This window comes from Zingiber officinale, chromosome 11A, assembly GCF_018446385.1.
Source record: "Zingiber officinale cultivar Zhangliang chromosome 11A, Zo_v1.1, whole genome shotgun sequence".
NCBI lineage: Eukaryota > Viridiplantae > Streptophyta > Magnoliopsida > Zingiberales > Zingiberaceae > Zingiber > Zingiber officinale.
Window position 1 is genome coordinate 85,581,476 of NC_056006.1, and position 17,945 is coordinate 85,599,420.

General features: G+C 37.4%; 1 long non-coding RNA gene across 2 annotated transcripts; it reads left to right on the forward strand.

Moving 5' to 3' along the window:
* Positions 1-977: 977 nt before the first annotated feature.
* Positions 978-16,536, forward strand: LOC122032407. Of its 2 annotated transcripts, none has more exons than XR_006126066.1 (4): positions 978-1,341; positions 14,700-14,870; positions 15,636-15,795; positions 16,227-16,536. It is a non-coding gene; the product is annotated as an uncharacterized LOC122032407 (long non-coding RNA). The 2 variants fall into 2 exon arrangements; XR_006126065.1 differs by having other exon boundaries at positions 991-1,341; positions 14,713-14,870.
* Positions 16,537-17,945: the final 1,409 nt, after the last annotated feature.

The following is a 17,945-nucleotide window of genomic DNA, read 5'->3' on the forward strand; positions in this document are numbered from 1 at the left end:
ACATGACAATGATGTGAACCTAAAAGAAGAAAGTAGTCCAGTGTATAGATAAATAGTCATTCATGGAAGTCCAAAAAACTGAACTAATACCAATGTTTTGAAAATCGGACCGGTCACTTAACCGGTACGATGATCGGATCAAGATTTTTAAAATTTGATCAGTTGAACCGGTGGTTCAAAAATCATGCTTCAATCCTGATTAAATCAATGATTTTAATCAATTTCGAGTGGTTTTGACCGGTTTTCAACGGTTTTGACCGGTTTTTTGTATTTTTCGGCTTTAATGGTGGACCGGACCGGATCAAGGGCTGGTTCGTGGTTCAACCGGTCGGATCGGCCGGTCCGGTCCGGTTTTCTCAACACTGACTAATACTGCATAAGCTCTTACCTTCTCTTATCAGTCAATGCTATTTATGTTAAACCAATGTAGTGAAGAAAGCATTACATAAGATCATTGTGATAGACGGCCCCTCGTAAGCAGGAGGTGTTTTAAAAGTCAGCCTAGCAGGACCACTTTGGCTGCCTAGGAAACTCAGGCGTCTGGTTGAACAGCACATGGAGTTTACAGTGAGAAATCAAGTTATAGTAAGTGATGGGTTTATTTGTTAATAAAAATTAAACCTAAATTTATAATCTGTCACTCGACACCCCAATTCATCCAAACCTCCTGCTTCTATTGACACCAAGACTCCCTCTTCATACGACGCTGGCCAATTTCCAGCTAGATTTTCTTTCTTGTCTTATCTAGGTTTGTCCTCTCTCTTCTTTTGTTTCTTTTTCTCAGATATTCCTAAACTTCAGCATTTATTTTCAAACCTTTATTTGTTTCCAGATTTGTGTCTATTTTCTCCTTTTTTTCCACGATTCTCTTTAAGGTCATACTCCTCACAATGAGGTACCTTTATCCTCTTCTCCATAGTCTATTTTAGCTTATTTTTTTTACCTTGTCCTCTCAATTAATTTTCCTTTGACGTTATCTTATTGGTTTAAATCAATTTAAAACTCTACAACAAGAATAGTTACATACTCTGCTGTGCAAAGTTTGTGGGAATACAACCACGGAAGCAACCAGTTTGCAAGCCCTAGCCTCTCGCCATCATCCGCCGGCGCCATCTTCCACCTCGCCCTAACCTCTCGCCATCATCCGCCGGAGTCATCTTCCACCTCGCCCAAGCCCTAACCTCTCGCCATCATCCACCTCCGCTGTCCGCCGCCGCCATCATCCAACTCGCCCACAGATTTCAAAGCCCTAACCCCTCCCCGACGGCCTCCAACGTCCCCGACGGCGCCATCTTCCACCCCCGCGACCGGCGACGCCCCAAGTTCTGCCGCCGTTTCTGCGTGAGTTTAACTGTTGATTTGTGTGCAGCCGTTGAAATCTGTTCCAATCTGTTCAACTCTGTTCCAATCTGTTCCAACTTAGCTCTGAAACACATAGCTTATTTCAGAGTGGAACAGATTGGACTTTGAAGTTATAATAATTGCTTAGGCATAATAACAGATTGGAACTTTGAAGTTATAAATAAGCTTATTTCTTTGATGTTGATGTTGAAGTTATAAGAACAGATCGGAACTTGATGTTGAATTAGAATTCAGAGTGCATTAAGAACACTGTTGAGCACTGATGATTGGAAATAATTTGAATTCAGAGTGCAGCACTAGTTTAAGGCATAATATTATTGAAGACATTAGGCATAATAACTTTGAATTATGCATTGAGCTAGTGCTGCACTCTGAATTCAAATTCAACATCAAGTCCCAATCTGTACTCAACATCAAGTTACTTTTAGCTTATTTTTTTACCTTGTCCTCTCAATTAATTTTCCTTTGTTGTTATCTTATTGGTTTAAATCAATTTAAAACTCTACAACAAGAACGATTTACATACTCTGCTGTGCAAAGTTTGTGGGAATACAACCACGGAAGCAACATCTAGGTCATATTAAAAATAGCAGTGTGGCTTGTTAAAAGGTGGCCTCTGAAGCTAAGAATATTTGCCTTGAATACATAAAGCCAAAGAAAGAGTATGCCTACCTGGAAGTTCTCCTCTGTGACCAGAAGCTCTCATTTCATTAGCTAAGGAAACAAGTTCAGTGACTTCTGAGCTATCCAGAAATTTCTCATAAAGTTTGAGTCCCTCAACTACATTTACCTACAACATGTTATAAGGTAACCTAATAAATAAATTGTACCATCTCAATTCTCACAATCATAGGAAGCAGTTGAATGCAACAACAGTTTTCTTATATAAAAGAGCATACCATCATGCCATCACTTGTTTCTCTGGCCAGGAATTCTTTTGGAGTTGATATTACTTTCATAATTCCATATTGATCTGAAGTCATTATTGTCTTGTCTGTTGCAGAATCATTCCCAAGTAGCCAAACATTTAAATTAATGCAAAAGAAAAAAGTTCAAATTTAAAATCAAACTAAAAGCAAAATAAACAAGATAGAAATGCAGGTATTGATATTAGTAAAGACATACCCATAGAAAGTTAAACGACACTACTATCATCCAGTGAAATGTAATGCTAGACAACAATTGTTCCTAAATTTAGCAAGAACATCCACTGGCAATTCATTGCTAATGGATCATAAGATACTGTTGGTACATTTCCAGGTTGAATGAACAATCCTCCCATCTGGTACACATTCCGTCCAGTGTACTCAATCTGTCAAAGATGAATGAAACCCTTAGGTGGAATCAGTCAAAGAAAATTAATTTAAATAGAGTGGAAGTTCAACAGCCTCTTGGGAGAAAGTTTTGCCATTCATGACCCTAAAGGTCCAAAATCCATCTGACCAATCCAGCTTTACCAGTCTAAGATGATCGATGAGTCTCATCCAATTCAAGAACTTCTAACCCATTGAGGGATTGTAGAGGATTGAAATGGATTGTAAAAAACTTATGACCCCTAGGGATTCAATGCAAAATAATACTCCTTAATCCCAACACGATATAAAAATCATCCCTCCTCTGTCATCGCAAATAGTGGGTTTTGGCTCCCCAGCGGAGTAGCAGATCTCTCACAGCGGCAACAATCTGCCTCTCACCTCACATAGATCCAAACCCATCAGTTATGAACCTAAACCTTAGCAACAAAAAACAAAAGGGACCCTTCAAACACCCATTGAAAGAAAAAGGAAAGGCTATAGAGTAGTTTCATGCCTAAATCCCCAAGAAACGAGAGTAGAAGCCCAACTCTCCTTTAGCCAACCGTCTTTGAAAATGATGAGGAAAAATAATGAAATATCGCAATTAAGAAAATTGGAGACCTAGAGGATCAATCTTAGCACGACAGAAGCTAGCTCCTACCTTGTGATTATTCTTATGAAACTAAAAGACTCTTAATTGAGCCTCAGAGACTTAATACTAAATTGGAAAAGCATCATTGATGTTTTGCACTCATAAAAAATGAAACTAAATCTCACTAAATAACCAATTCTTTGAGACCAAGAACCTTCAAGCAAATTGCAGTACCTCACCCAAAAAGTGTTTCTTGATAAGACACACTTTAGAAAGCATGCAATACGACCATAATTATAGGGAATTTAGTGGCCCATCTATTGAGAACAAAAATCCTTCAATAGTAGCTCTAATTAAAACCTAAAGGTGTCACCATTTCTTCTATAAAAAAGCTAACAAGAAAAATAAATCTTTCAAATCATGCCTCCTAGAAAATAATATAAGCATAGTACATTTGGCATTTTGTAATTAACACGATGCAGAAGGAACAAAAATGGTATCTTACATCTGACACTAGATATAAGAATACGGAGAATAAAGCATTCTAATAGGCGTCACATCATGATGGAAGACAATATTCCACTGTTCAAGATATATAACTCCATATAAAAGAACCTATCTATACTTAGATTCAATATAAGTGGGATCCAATAATCTGAGAACAAGATTCAAATAAAAAATAAAAGCACGGATGAAGTCCCACAAGAACCTAATTATATTCAGATTCAAACTAATTGATTTGCCCCTTAACAATCAACATGCAGATCAAATTCAGATTCAAACTAATTGGTTTGCCCTTGTAACAATCAACATGTAGATCAAATTCTGCATATCTTGACATGCATTTTTCATTGTGTAGGGTGATCCTTTGTTATCACGTGCATAACTGAATTGGGACATTATATGTCAATGACCAATAAAATTAAATTAGTTAAAACCTAGAAAAAGGAATCAATTTATGCCATGAGAGATTAATTGAACTTCCTAATAAGTTAATTTAGAACATGTAAATTTACTGGTACAATCTGGGGCTTGTGGCCACTCTTTCACCAAGTTCGGTAGATACAAAACCTTAATAAAAGATATAGATAGTTATAGGAAACCCTAGACCCAAAACCTAGTTCCACCCAAAAGATCTAGTTCCTGATAAAAGCTTTCTGTCATGGTGGGTGCGGTAGATCTCCATGTCCAACAGCCCTGCTAGTGTCGGCAGGGCCGGTGGCGCCGGTGGCGCCGGTGGGGTCAGTGGCGCCGAGGAGACCAGTGGGGCCGGTGAGGCCGACAGAATCGGTGGCGCCGGTAGGACCGATGGAGCCAGAAACGGCATCAACATAATCGGCGATAGCTTCCATGTAAGCTATAGCCACGGCTGTTACGTTGGAATGTGGATTCATGATAGAATGGGTAGAGGAGGAGTTTGAGCAAGATAAGATGGACGGAGGAGCAGGATAGAATGGACGGAAGAGGGGTTTGAGAAGGATAGGGTGGACGTAGGAAGGATTTGAGAGGAGTTTAGGGCGTTCGTCCGCATAAATCTGCATGTAGACTTAAAGCATTTTTGTTTTTTTATTAAAATGAATTTCAAATACTTTCTAAAAATATTTTTTTCAATTTTAAATTATTAAAAAAAAGAAATGGGAAAAAAATTTAAAACTTTATTTTAAAAGGTGATATTCATTTAATAATTAATTTTGCAACAGTAAAAAGATATTTTATAAAATAAAATTTAATTTTAAAAAATAAACATTTGTCATTAACAATATTTATACTAATAAATTCAAAGGTATTAAAAAGTTAATAATAAATATTACTTAAGTTTTGAAATTTCTAAATTGGAAATTGAAAATAACCAAATCTCACCCAACAAAACAAAACAAAACAAAATAATTAAGGTGCGTTTGTTTATGCTTTATTCTTATTTTCAAGAAAACATACGCTTTTTAAAAAATAATATTTGGTTTCTATTTTTTATATTGATTTTCTAAAAAAATATTTTGAAACAATAGAGAATGATAAAAAATAATTTTCTATTTTCTATATTTTGCGCAAATCAAACACACCTTATTCTCCTTAGAACTAAAAAGTAAGAAAACTTTTCTTTTAATTATTTACTGCGAGGATAAGTGAAAGAATAATTCTAATGTAAAATACCAGATCCGATTACACTTTGGATTTCCCTCTCAGTGAATCAAATGGAGAGAGGTTCAAATTTGGGGATCAAACTTGAAAATCAACGTTGGACCCACTAGTGCCACCTCATCAGCTCCACCTCTCGTCAAATTTGAATTTTTGAAATGCTTGGGAATTTGAAAGCTCCCTCTTGGACGTGAGTGGGCACCACCAATGAGAGCTTTGACTTTGAAAATTAAGTTGCAAACCTTTTCCTCACAGCAAAGCTACTCCACGCTACCGCCCAAAGCAGCCCTCTGTGCATTTTGAAATTCAAATTTCATGATGGTGGTCAGTCCTCCCAAATCAGCTTTCTTTTTGAGGTTTGCTAACTGTAGTATCTTGACCATTTGGGTGAAGCGGTTTGTCCGCCTCCTCCTCCGAGATGATGTCTATTATGTTCGGTCTTTGGTCCGGTATCGAGCCGCTTTTGGCTTTCTTTGTTGTGGTCTTATACTAAAAGGAGATGATAAAAGTTAAATGACTTTATGTTCGGTCCTAGCCAGTCATCTGGACACTTTTATACTTATGCTCGATCGGTCTTATATTAAAAGGAGATGATAAAACTAAATGCCTTTATGCTCGGTCGGCGTTTGTCGTCCGGTGTCTATACGACTGTGCTTTCGATCTTTTCGGTCGAGTATTATCTTGAAAGGAGATGATAGGTTAAATGCCTTTATGGTTGGCACAATAGTACGATCTAAACAGTAGGCCTATCTTATCTTGAAGGAGATGATAAATCTAAATGTCTTTACGGCTCAGGTACCTTTTGCCGAGTCAGGTATCTGGCGCTTCTTATGCTTGGTCGGGTATGCTCGGCCCGGTCTTATCTTATCTTGAAGGAGATGATAATGCTAAATGCCTTTCGGCTTAGTGGCTGGCGCGAGGAGTAATTAGTCGTCTTGTGTGTCTTATATTGAAAGAAGATGATAAGACTAAATGTCTTTATGCTCGATTGACCTTTCACCGCCGGTCTTGGCTGAAACATTTTGTGCTCGATCGGCCGTGCTTTCACGGCCAGGTCTTATCTTAAAAGGATATGATAAGGCTAAATGTCTCACTCGGTTGAGTTAGCAGGTCAGGCGTGTCTGAAACGCACATTGCTCGATTAGGCCCGCTTGGCTTATAATGAAGGAGATGATAAGACTAAATGCCTTCTTTCGATCGGTCTTTTTGAGTAGAACATATTGATTAAACTTTTGTCCAGCAATGGGCCGTGTCTTCGAGCCTGATATATATATATATATATATAGAGAGAGAGTAGGCACGAAATTATATTATCTTGTGTTTTAGTCAGGTAGAAGTGATTTGGCGTGCGGAGAGAGAGAGAGAGAGCAGCATAGACCTGCGGCTTGTCCGATGCATTCGGTCGGTTTGGTCGATGTCGGCAGTCGGATCGCATTCCTGGCCGAATCCGCTTCGCTCTACATACGACGTTCACAACCAGAACACTCTACCCCACAACACTGATTCCTGATACGAACACCCTCCGGGTCAATTCTCCCCCGGTCGTCGTGGCTTCAACTATTCCCGGTTGATCCAATCTGTCCGCCGACAGGTTCCTGGCGCGAAGGAATCCTACAGCCCAACATCCCGATGGACGATTGACAAGACAGCGGTTCCAGACAGTGTCGGCAAGAGGTCGGCGAGATTCGTATTGCTACCGCATGAATGCACCTCAACTAACCGCTGGCCCATGAAGGCGGAAGAAATGCATATGATATATATATATATATATATATATATATATATATATATATATATATCTACCTATGCACGTGCAAACATGAGGCGTCTAGATGCAAGTATCTTGTAATCGAGCTCGCTGAGCTTCGAGTTCAGATGACGGTACTAAACAATAATATAACTAAGAAAGAAACTCAGTAATGTATGTTGTTTGCCAAATGAGGCCGGCTTGGGCCAATGATGGCGTACTCGCTTCGGGACTCAAGTTGCCGCATTTACAAAAGCGCCGTGATATAGGTTGCAGCTGTTTGCCAGCCAGCTTTGTGTTGAGTTTGTTTGATATAACTGTATGAGCCGGAAAGCGAAGCCGAAGCTTAAAATTAACTTGAGCTTTTTAAAATGGAGTTGAGTTGACAGCCTTTGCTATATTTCTGAGCAGCTTGAAGCAGCTTGTCGCTGTTCTCGCTCGCATGTGGTCGCTTGTGTTGTCAAATCTCTCAATGGCTCTTTCTCGTCAGCCGTACTAGATCAATGTTATCTGATCTCAATGCTCATTGTGTTGATTGTTTGAAACTTTTAATTGTTGATTTTATTTGATTGATTATTAAGATTGATAATTTAAATTTATTTATTTTATTGTTTATTTAGCATAATATTGAAAGAGTTTTATTAATAAATATGGTTCGTGTGATTATTCACAAACGTTGTTATTATATTCGGCTTTCCTCCATCACGAACTCCGTTACGCTGCTCGGAACTTTTCTGTGCAATTCAACTTGTATGTATGTTATGGTTTAACTTATGTTCAACTTAGCAGCGCCGTCGCGATTGAACACCGGCCATCACAACGACGCGTTTACTAAGCGAAACTTACAGTTGGCGAACTTGTTCACTTGAACGCACTTGATGATGGGTGAATAGGCCGCAAGTGGCGCGTTTAACTCTCCTTTTCCCTTCAGCCGGTAAGATCGAGCGATCGGTGGCCAAGCGTTGTACCGGACGGACGTTCGAAGGTTGCCGGACATTAGATTATATCTCCCTTTTAGTATAATAACCGACGTGATAGGATAGCGAGGCAGCGCGCCTCGAACGTCTTCTGGAAGAGCGACCGGCGTAGCGTTTAATTATATCTTCCTGTCTGCGTCACAACATAGCCTACGCTGTGTCCGAGCGTCGGGGCCGAGGATTTAGTCTTATCATTTTAATATAAGACCGATCGAGAGCAAAGGCGCTGCGGCTCGACAACAGACAAGGGACCAAATATAAAGTCATTTCTTCATCTCCTTTTTAGTATAAGAGGGGCGGCAGTATGATGTATCGAGGAAGTTTACGCGAATAAATATGGTTACTACTGTCGTCTGCGCTTGAGGTATGACAGCAGCCTTGCCAACGAGGGTCCAAGTGGTACGGTCGCGGAACGCACGGTGGTAAACCCGACCTCACTCTCAAAGAAAGGTTGATTCTGGGAACTCACAACAACCGTTTAATTTCAATTCCTTATCACGGCTCACAGCTGGAAGTGTGCCGTGGAGAGTAATGGATAGGTGCAACTAATGTTGAGGAAAATCGTCAAAATCTATGGGTGGTGCCTCGTCGAGGAACTTTCAGCATTCAAATGAGGTCAGAGGGTGGGAGAGATAATTGGAGCCAGGATGAGTGGCAATTGATTTTCAAGTCCCCGAGTTCCCAAATCAACTCCATTCCATCCATCGATTCGAAATCGAGTGATATCGTGATCGGTATTCGGATACGATTCCATAACATTAGTTATTCTTTCACTTATCCTCCAGCATATAATAATTAAAAAAAGTTTTCTTTTTATTCTAAGGAGAATAAAGGTGTGTTTGATTTATTTCTGCGCATTCATAAAATTAGAAAAATTTTTTTGCAAATTATTGTTTCAAAATATTTTTGAAAGTAGTTTAAAAAAATTTTGAAATATTTTTTAAAATATGTTTTCAAAAGCATAACATTTAAACAACACACACATTTTTATAGGTAATGTAGGATATTTAATCTGATCTTTGGACTTGATTAGTAGCACAATTAAAATAGTAATAATATAATACTATAGTTAACTATGATTTTCATCACTGTATTAAATATAAAGTGAATAAATCTTTATTCATATGTTTATTTTTTATAAATTAAATTTTATCTTTTTTGTATCACAAAATTAGTATGTTGCAAATTTTTTTCATTTTTCTGAATCAGTTTTAGACCGTTAATGGTAGATGATAATTCCATCCAGAGGTCACAATTTGTTAATTTGGATTAAGTGGGGGTTGGGGAAAAGATTAAAAAATCTCGAGATGATAATTCTCGTCACGTATATTCTTGTGTGCATTCCCGCGTGACGTTCGCGTAAATTCGGATTTTCCCTTCAATACGTGATTTAATCAATTAAACTTCTAATGACTCATTAATAACTTTAAATATCAATTCCATTTCCAAAATACACAATCGTATATATATTTATATTTATATTTTTCTATTTTCTTAATTCAAACTCTTCGTCGTGCTTTTCTCATCTCTCCAACTCCTGCTTTTTCTCGTCGTATTTCCTATTGCGGTTTCTTCTCTCGTACTTCGATTTCGCTTGCTTTCTCTTCTATCTCTTCTACTCTCATTTCTCTCACAATCATCAACTCTTTTCCCTTTACTCAATCACCACATCTCACCATTCACACCTTTTTTCTCTCTCATCCTTCCTCTCATCACCTCTCCTCGACGACATCCCCTCCTTCTCTCTCTCCCATCATATCCCGTTTCCTCCTCTCTAGCACTCTCATTCCCTCTCCTTCATTTCTCCCTCAATTCCATCATTTCTATCCCTTCACATCCTGTCAATCATCACTCTCTTTCATTTCTTCTCACTCATACATCCGCCATGATCCAAATTTTTAATTCACCGTCCTCAATCTACATCTCCTTTCCTCTCTCACGTTCACATCTCTCTCTCGTTATTCTCGTCGGCTCGTCATCACACTCCAGTATCTATCGTGCTCTCTCTCGCTTGCTCGTTTCCCATATCCTCATCTCTCGTTTTCATCACATCCTACTTTCATCTCATTCCATTATACTTTTCTTAAATCGTCTTTCTTCTCATATTCGTCACAATCTTATTTCCTTCAATTCTCTTCCTGATTCAATGCATCACATTTTTTCTTCATCCTTTAAGGGTAAAAAGAAATTTTGATTATTCGATGAAAATAATAAAACCTTGACGTTCTTTGAGTGATATCCTGTGACAATGATAAATTCCTGTTTCATGACACTGTTGATTTCATTCAATTCATATTCTAGAAAAGAACCATAATAATTTAAATTGAAAAATAATATTTTAGAAAGTATTTAGAATTCATTTAATAAAACAAAATTCTTTGAGCTACATGAGTTTTATGCAGTGACCCTAAACTCTACGTCTTCGTCGTCACCTATCCTTCTGAACCACTCTTGGGTAATTCTGTTCTGCACTCCTCAGCACCCTTCTGTCTTGCTCGAACTCCTCCTGCCCATTCTATCACTTAGATCACATTCAGCATGCTTATTGGCTAGCTATGGCTTACATGGAAAGCTATAATCCGAATTATATTGATGTACGTTTACGGCTCCATTTGTCCCTACAGGCGCCCATTCTCAAAGCGCCACGGTCTCCTCGGCGCCACTGGCCCCACCGGTGCCACCGGCCTCACCGGCCCCGTCGGCCCTGCCAGCGCTAGCGGGGTTGTTGGACATGGAGATCTACCGTTCCCACCATGACAGAAAGCTTTTCTCAGGAACTAGATCTTCCATTAGGGTTTTGGGTCGAACTAGGTTTTGGGTCTAGGGTTTCCTATAACTATCTGTATCTTTTATTAAGGTTTTGGATCTATCAAACTTGGTGAAAGAGTGGCCACAAGCCCCAGATTGTACCAGTAAATTTACATGTTCTAAATTAACTTATTAGGAAGTTCAATTAATCTCTCATGGTATAAATTGATTCCTTTTTCTAGGTTTTAACTAATTTAATTTTATTGGTCATTGACATATAATGTCCCAATTCAGTTATGCACGTGATAACAAAGTATCATCCTACACAATGAAAAATGCATGTCAAGATATGCAAAATTTGATCTGCATGTTGATTGTTACAAGGACAAACCAATTAGTTTGAATCTGAATTTGATCTGAATGTTAATTGTTAAGGGGCAAATCAATTAGCTTGAATCTGAATATAGTTAGGTTCTTGTGGGACTTCATCCGTGCTTTTATTTTTGATTTGAATCTTATTCTCAGATTATTGGATCCCACTTATATTGAATCTGAGTATAGATAGGTTTTTTTATATGGAGTTCTATATCTTGAGCAGTGGAATATTGTCTTCCATTGTGATGTGACGCCTATTAGAATGCTTTATTCTCCATATTCTTATATCTAGTGTCAGATGTAAGACACCATTTTTGTTCCTTCTGCATTGTGTTAATTACAAAATGCCAAATGTACTATGCTTATATTATTTTCTAGGAGGCATGATTTGAAAGATTTATTTTTCTTGTTAGCTTTTTTATAGAAGAAATGGTGACACCTTTAGGTTTTAATTAGAGTTACTTTTGAAGGATTGCTATTCTCAATAGATGGGTCACTAAATTCCCTATGATTATGGTCGTATTGCATGCTTTCTAAAGTGTCTTATCAAGAAACACTTTTTGGGTGAGGTACTGTAATTTGCTTGAAGGTTCTTGGTCTCAAAGAATTGGTCATTTAGTGAGATTTAGTTTCATTTTTTATAAGTGCAAAACATCAATGATGCTTTTCCAATTTAGTATTAAGTCTCTGAGGCTCAATTAAGAGTCTTTTAGTTTCATAAGAATAATCACAAGGTAGGAGCTAGCTTCTGTTGTGCTAAGATTAATCCTCTAGGTCTCCAATTTTCTTAATTGCGATATTTCATTATTTTTCCTCATCATTTTCAAAGATGTTTGGCTAAAGGAGAGTTGGGCTTCTACTCTCGTTTCTTGGGGATTTAGGCATGAAACTACTCTATAGCCTTTCCTTTTTCTTTCAATGGGTGTTTGAAGGGTCCCTTTTATTTTTTGTTGCTAAGGTTTAGGTTTATAACTGATGGGTTTGGTTCTATGTGAGGTGAGAGGCAGATTGTTGCCGCTGTGAGAGATCTGCTACTCCGCTGGGGAGCTAAAACCCACTATTTGCGATGACGAAGGAAGGATGATTTTTATATCGTGTTGGGATTAGGGAGTATTATTTTGCATAGAATCCCTAGGGGTCATAAGTTTTTTACAATCCTCTATAATCCCTCAATGGGTTAGAAGTTCTTGAATTGGATGAGACTCATCGATCATCTTAGACTTGTAAAGCTGGATTGGTTAGATGGATTTTGGACCTTTAGGGTCATGAATGGTAAAACTTTCTCTCAAGAGACTGTTGAACTTCCACTCTATTTAAATTAATTTTCTTTGACTGATTCCACCTAAGGGTTTCATTCATCTTTGACAGATTGAGTACACTCCGGACGGAATGTGTACCAGATGGAAGGATTGTTCATTCAACCTAGAAAATGTACCAATAGTATCTTATGATCCATTAGCAATGAATTGCCAGTGGATGTTCTTGCTAAATTTAGGAACAATTGTTGTCTAGCATGACATTTCACTGAATGATAGTAGTGTCGTTTAACTTTCTATGGGTATGCCTTTACTAATATCAACACCTGCGTTTCTACCTTGTTTATTTTGCTTTTAGTTTGATTTTAAATTTGGACTTTTTTCTTTTGCATTAATTTAAATGTTTGGCTACTTGGGAATGATTCTGCAACAGACAAGACAATAATGACTTCAGATCAATATGGAATTATGAAAGTAATATCAACTCCAAAAGAATTCTACAATCAAGGCCCACTCTTGAGTTCATGGAAAAGAATTTAGTGATTTATTACCGTCTCTCCGAGGTTGATGAGTCTATAGTTATCAACTCCTTGAGTTTTGCATGCAAATGAGCCACCTTTTCTCCCTTTTTCATTCGGAGGTTGGTTAGTTACTTTCGGAGCAGGTTTCGTCTTGTTAGTTTGGCCTCCAATGTTCTTTCATAAACCTCCAGGAACTTCTTCCAAAATTCTTAAGTGGAGTTGTAAGCGCCAATCTGGTTGACTTCCTGATCAGGTAATATGTTTAGTAGATGAAATTCTATTTTATCGTTGGTTACAAAGTCGGTACGTTATTTATTGTTCCAAAGGTGTTTTTCCTTTTTTTATCCATTCTCATCTTTGGGTATTTCAAAATCATATTAAGATGTACGATTAAGACGTGTCGTTAATAATAATGTTTATGGCATGCTCAATTAAATCAACTGTGGATACTATTATACTAATATAAATAACGACGCGTAAAAAAAATTATACGTGGTTAATATTAAATATTAATGGTGCAATTTTTTTATGCTGTTAGAAAGTATTAGAAATTTTAAGAGCATGCAAAGTGGATGGTTAGAAATATTATATAATTTTAAAAATTAAAATTTTGAAGGCGCGCTTTTTGTGCGTGCTGTTAAAAGTCTTAGGCCATGTCTTTTAATCTTGCCAGCGCTGAATCATACATCGAAACCCCTCCATCGCCGAGCCCATGGGCGAGCACTCTAGCCCTTCTTCCCTATTTTCGACGCTCTCACACTTCACAATCCCCAACCTCATCCGCCCACAAGCATCTCGTCGTGACAACTTTTGTCGCCGACCCCACCAAGCCTTGTCGCATCTTAGTCCCCATTCGGCCCTTCGCCATTGCGCGGTCTCCCGTCTCTCTACCACTTGAATCTTGTCGTCATCATCGAGTTTACCGCTGATTCTATGTGTATTGAGAAATGTTTGATTTTTAGGGATCTCCTGAAGCCCTATGCATGCAGAGAAAGGTTTGCATTTATATGTTGAACTTTTTTTTCAAGAAGCCTTGGTATCATTTGGATGTGCATCTGCATTTAAGCTTCTATGTTTGCAGACATGGAACCATTGATATGGATATGCATTACAGAATTAGTGATCTGACGACTCCTTTGGTTGTAAAGATATAGCCATTGTGCAAGGAGGAATCAACTACAACCGCAAATGCGAGAGTTTGTCTTTCATTGAGACTCACCAATTAGGATGATTGGTTTGTGTTTAATTGTATCATATGATATGGGATGAATTCTTGAAAGAAAAAAATTGATTTTATAGATCGAGAAACCTGCTTCACTAAATTGAAGGACCAAATGTTCATATATGCTTAGACCTCTACATTGCCTTGTGCAAGAAAGACCATTCTCTCTAAGGATCGTGAGGACACTCTTAGAGTACCACCACCATGTATAGTGAATTTTAGTGCACGAATCATTATTATCCATTAATTTGCAAGTTAAAACTGCTTGTCCATTTATAGGCACATCCCTTATTAAATTATCTTCAATTGGATATTGGGAAATTGACTTTTCTTTTAGAACCTTCTTTACATGTTAATGTTCCTGTCAATGAAAAGAAAAATACTTTTGGATTGCTAATCTGTACTATTCTCCTTGCTTTCTTTATTCATTAGTAGATGCATTCATGGAAGTTGGAACCATGATTTCAGTTTGCCCTTTCAGGTAAATTGGTAACTTGCTTTGGCATAAAGGATCTTGGGTTGTTTCCAAGTTGAGTTGTACTATACTTATTTGGTTATAGTATTCATGTTATATGGGTTGAAGGGATGGCTCCTGTTTTTTCTTGATCTGCATGGCAATGTGTGTGGCACATCATATAGGTAATACATTCACATTTTAATTTGTGACTTAGATAACTATTGTCATTTTGTTCTTATTATGTTTTAAGAGACAATATGACTTTTTGTTCAACATTAATTCTTTTAACTATATACTGAACCTTTGGTATCTAGAATATAGAAAGTTGCTCAAAATAAGCCCTTTACCAATGCTCTTTACTTAAATTTTGATTGATCCTAAGCCTTTCTATCATCTTTCCCCTTTATTTTCTCTAAATGACCGGTGGAATCAGCTCAAGGTACTTGCTTTATTTGTATTAATGTGTGAAATTTGCTTCTATGAGACAGATTCAACACAAGTGACCTAGTACACTAAGAATTGAAATTGCCACCTAAGGTAAACATAGCCCAAAAGCCTCTCATTAATGCAAGGCCTACTGAGGGCTCTTAATATACAAACTATAGATCCTATAATCAAATAAGTTGTTCCTCTTAACTCAAATTCTGTTCTTGTTGGTCCAACAGAAGTGACTTCACTACGATAAAGTTTGTTCCCTTTTACTATATTGCTTAGCCATGAAACATGAAAATATTGCATAATAGCCAAAAAATCACTTCACACACATCATATATCAATCCAATAACACAGTTGAATGAACTGTTCATGAACCCCTAGCAAAATGAGATGGTCAGCACCGACTAAATACCAAATATTGCCTTAGCCTTCTTTCTCTGCATATGTTTATTTTATTACTGCTGTAATTGCACTTTATATTGCCTAAATGATACTTTGCCTATTCATGGCAGGGGAATCCAATTGTGGGGGTTCATATCCTTTTATATTCAGCTGATGTAATAGACGTGTATTGTCCACAAGGTCCTGATAATTGACCTAGGCAAGGAACTGTTCTTTGTCATACCATTTCTGATGCAGAAGGGAAATTTGTCTTCAAATCTTTACCTTGTGGTAACTTTATTGTTTGGTGAATATGATTTATTTATTTTTTATCGATTTAGCTTAATAGGACCGGAAATGCTTAGCTTCTATAGGCAATAATGTATGCATTTCATTATAGCATTTCATAATGTATGCATTTCATTATAGGTCAGCACATGCATTGATAAGGTGTATGTGATGGATTCAATACTAAATGATGTTGAACACTACAATTCATGGATTCAGTACTAACTGACACACATCTAACTATACAATTCTGGGCTGATATGATATAGCCAAGGAGTTGTTCCATATCCCAGTATATATCATTATAAAACTGATGCATCCTTTCTCAAAATTTCAATCCTTGCTTAATTTTTTTAAATTCAATGATTTTGTTACTTTTGGATCGTATGAGTCTACAATTGTTTCTATTAGTTATGTTACTTTGCTTGTTGTAGGTTCCTTTTGGTGCAATCCCAAAATCGAAGAAGTGCCTTATTCATATATTCATAGGACAGAATATCAAAAGCTAAAGCTATCGGGATAAAGAAAGACATTGCAGACTTTCCTCGGCATATAATAAATCTAAGAAGAGAGAGGGTAGAAAATCATGTGCGCCAGTAAACCTTTTTAGTTAATTGCGAGAGTAGATTCTTTTTCAGTTATTTCTAATATTGTATTAGTTTTGGAAGTAAAAGATGTATCATTGGTGTTTTATTTATAAAATTGACTCAAATATTTATTGGATGAATAAAAATTATGTATTCACATTTTGATTGTATTTTGAATTTTTTATTTTATTTTATTTGATAAATGAATTATAATGATGTCTAAATTTTAAATTTGGATTATATATTTTAAATAAATATTAATGATAATTGTATGATGTTGATAATTATATCACATTCTAACTACAGCGCGTGGTACGTGTTGTGAATGCACTTAATCGCAGCGTGCACTTTGCGCCGCAAATACTCTTAATCATAGCGTGTAGTGCACGTTGTTAATGCTCATACCCGCAACGCGCGATGCACGTGAGGAATGCTCTTAACTGCAATGTGCAATGTATGCTGCGAATGCTCTTAATTGTAGCGAGCGACGTGCACTATCGATGTCATATGACTTTCAACAATTTACAGTTATACAGCGTGCGATGCGCGCTGCGGATAGCATAATTACACGTTGTAGAATTCAAATTTATTGTAGTGAGGAACTTCTCCTAGAGTTCTTTAGTTGAGTTGTAAACACCATTCTAGTTGACTTCCGTTGACTTCCTGAGGAGGTAGTACGCTTAGCAGATGGAATTCTACTTTATCATTGGTCACAAAGTCGGTATGTTGTTTAATGTTCCAAAGGTGCTATTCCTTTTCTTTTCCATTCTTATCCTTGGGTGCTTAAAAATGATATTTAATTGTTAATAAAATATCAAAATTGGTTTTGAAAAATACCTTCATTTATCGCATGCACAGCGCGAACTTCCCCTCAAACTTTGGTGGGTGAATATTTGATCCAGCCATTCTTCTTATTGCTTTAGTCAGCTGTTGACTCTTTTAAGGTAGTTGGGCTCTAATACCACTTGTTGGATTGGGTGCACCGGCTAGAGGAGAGTGAACAAATGACCTGCAAATTAAAATTATGAATTCTCTTGCTAACGAACTTACTAAAGACATACACTAATTAAATAATAAAAATAACATAAAAGAGAGAAAGGAGATATAATAATTTACTTGGTTACAACTTAAATGGTTGTTAATCCAAGGTAAATAGACGTCCACTAACAAACTCTTCTTCGACAATGTCAGAGGCGAAGAAGCTCCTTACAGCAGTTGGAAGCTCAAAACATGATTACAAAAGTTAAGACTAAGTGTGTTTTGAACTAAGAGGATAAGACCTCTATTTATAGCATTCTGGTCGAAATTGACTGTTTGCTAACGTGACAACGAAGACACCTCAGTTGTGTTGACTCTTGTCCTTGTTGCAACGATGATCTGGCAGATTAGAGGCACCTCGGTTTATTGAAGGCGCCTCAACTAAGCTGACATGGATTCCTGCTCTTATCTTCTCGGCAACAGCTATTGAGCATCGGAGGAGCCTTAATTCATCAGAGGTGGCTCAGTTCATCGAAGGCGCCTCCAGAGTCTAGCTTCCGAGGCACCTCAAGACAACTGAGGCACCTC